The sequence below is a fragment of the Brassica napus genome, chromosome C3 (assembly GCF_020379485.1).
Source record: "Brassica napus cultivar Da-Ae chromosome C3, Da-Ae, whole genome shotgun sequence".
Classification (NCBI taxonomy): Eukaryota; Viridiplantae; Streptophyta; class Magnoliopsida; order Brassicales; family Brassicaceae; genus Brassica; species Brassica napus.
The window spans coordinates 46,268,628-46,271,659 of NC_063446.1; positions in this window are offsets into that span (position 1 = coordinate 46,268,628).

Below are 3,032 nucleotides of genomic sequence, written 5' to 3' on the forward strand. Positions count from 1 at the left end.
GGAACCATCGAATCGGCCTGGGCGCACCCATCCATGAGGCCCGACATCTCAGCAACCTCGGAAAGAAAAGAGAAATCAGCGTTCTGTGACTTCCAAAGAGTACCAACCGAACCGCGGCATTCGCGGAAGTCACCCACGTAGTCTTGAGCGTCCTTGAAACTCCTTAACTCAGCATCAAACAATGTAGCTCTCCTCGCTAACTCAGCAGCAATCGTCCTCCTCCCTTTCCTCTCCGCACGAATGAGAGCTCGGGAATGGGACTCATCCTGTCTGCGCTTTTTTTCCGTAACCACGTTCTGAAAACTGATGAATTTCCTCTCGATCTCTTCGGCCTTGAAGTGCGAAAGACGCGCCTCTCTGAAACTTCCGTCAAGCGTTGAATTAAAGACCCATTCCCTACACGAATCATGGGTCAAACATGGAAGCAATAAACGAAGACTCGCCAAAAAAAATAATTTTTCAGAGACTAAAACCTCGTTGATCAACCGAGAACCTTCCGAGACCACTTCTCTCCTCGACGCTTCATCCAGTGACGCTGGAGTAGTAAAACCGGGAGGAAGGTTGGCAAAGAAGTCGTCCGGAAGAGGAGCCTCGCTGGTTCCACTCCCATCACCCGGGGTGAAACCCGGGTTCCATCCGGGTAGCGGAAGATCTTCTGAGACAAAGTTTCTGTCTTCGAGAGCGATTCCCTTGTCCTTTCGGGGCCTAACTCTCTCCCTCTGATCGGGAACAGCGTCGGGGTGTGGCTCGTCCATGTCCGATGCACGTAAAGGTCGGGAGATGCCTCACGATCGGTAGAGCGCCACTGCATTCCAGATCCTGTCTAGGGTGAAGGAATCCCAAAAGAACGGACCATTGCGGAAAAGATCGCGCTTAGCAAACAGGTCCCTGGGGATCGCGGGGAGGATACTGTTCGCTACAAAAAAAAAATGTGTTAGATACCTCCGGGTATCTTTAGGAACCAAATTTCTAACCATCGTACCACGATGAAAGTTCCATTTGCCACAGAACAAGGGGAGACAGTTCTCCTCGATGGATGCGCCATCGATTCGAACATAGAAAAAATGCTCGAACCATCCCTTGGCATTTGAAGTATGCCCCTGGATTATCGACATATGTCTCTTAGGAGGCACGCGGTATGAGTAGTCAATCGAGGTCTTTCGTGTCGACCATAGCCCTTCAAAGTCATCAGGGCTTAGGTCCGTTCCGAGCTCGTAGCTCAGGATCAACATGCCAAGAAAGTTCTGCAATGCCACAACGTTTAGCTGACTGATCGACAGCTCAAAACGTTCGAGTGCTCGGACGATTGCCTCTGGAATCGGGAACCACATGCGACAACGTGTCAGGAAAGCTTCGTAGCATGTGAAGAATCCCTTCGGGGGATCCTCCGCACTCTCCCCATGCACCAGGACTCGAAACACAACCCCGCTCGGAACTCTATAAAAATGCCGAAGGGTCTTAAGATAGGCGGGAGAGGTCCTGCTCGAACGGGTAGGATCAAGCTGCATCGCGGGTCTTGTGGGATTGAAGACTTCGGGCGGAGGAGTTATCGAACCGCATGAAGCGTCCCAGTACGCTTCCTTCTCTTCATGCTCGACCTCGAATTCCTCTTTGGGAACAATCTCCTCATTGGTACAAGGATTGCCAGAAGATGATTGAGGGGAAGTCTTTTTCTTAGAGGATCTCTTTCTTGAAGTCATTTTTTGAAAGACAAAAACTTTGACACAAAGGTAAAGAGAGAGAGGATAAGAGAAATTTTTACCTTGGGGAAATTTTCTTGTGAAGAGAAGTTAATGAAGACTTTGAAAAAAACTTACTCCACCTATATATAGGAAAAAGGGTACTGTTCATTCTCGGACTTTCGGCAAATGTTTACGTCTAATTCCATCAAAACAAGTCATACCGCAAGCTAGGACCTCACACCCAGGTCCGCGGATCCTAGCTAGCTGGGGGGCTAACTGTTGGGGTCAAAACCGGTCACGACGGAATTAATGCCTGAAAGTTCCCGGAAAACCAACTCTCGATCGATCCTTGAAAACTAGACATTCCTGGGAAACGGTTAATCAAGTAAAAGACAGTTTTTCGCGGATGCGAACCGAGGAATGTCGAGAAGAGGATCAGTCTGGATGAGGTCTCTATTGTAAGTGAGGACCGTCTCAACCGAGGTCACCTCGCCCTTGGGCGAGGACGACCCGCACCGAGGTCACCTGGCCCATGGGCGAGGACGACCTGCACCGAGGTTACCTCCCCCATGGGCGAGGACGACCCGAGCCGAGGTCAACTCGCCCATGGGCGAGGACCGACCTCCTGTCCCGAAACCGTGCATCCTCGTCTAAGTTCCCGTAACACAATCCTCGGGCCCTTGGACGCAATACCCATGTCTCGTCTCGCTTAGGATTATCAAAGAAAGACTTCGGGAAAAGTTATAAAAACTTGGTCGTCGAAATGGATTCCTTGGTGGGTGTTGCATGTTAGTTTGCGGTAAGGAAGGTTGCTAGAGTATGTCCCTACGCGGCTGGGCAGAGAGGTTGCATAAAGCATGCTCTGTACAGAGAGCTTGCTAGAAAGCATGCTCCGTCATGTGACGCCTTATCAGGGTTACATGTCAGTTATATTGGATGTTCTAACCCGTGTGCCTTGTGGCTGTGAGTTCGGTGTTCCATGGTTATGTATGTGATGAGAAAGCTCGAGTGAGGATGTGTAGTTAAGGTGTAGATAGTCTTAGCATATATTATATTATTATGCTAATGATGGATTATATTCCGCTACTTATCTTATTTATGTTTACGTTCTTGTTGAATCACTCGGGTTTCCACGGGGGAAGTCTCCAGTGATGATTATTATTGTTGTGTCATTGTTAGGTGAACTCCTCGTCTTAGATTGTTTGGGGTTGGGATGGCGAGGGGCTGTATTTGTTAGTTTAGGCCCTGGTTCACTGAGTGACATTAGGTTACTAATTAAACTCACCTATCGTTGCAGGAAACCTTAGTGGGAGACCTGGTAGCGTGGAAGCTCGACGTTAGGAGCACCAG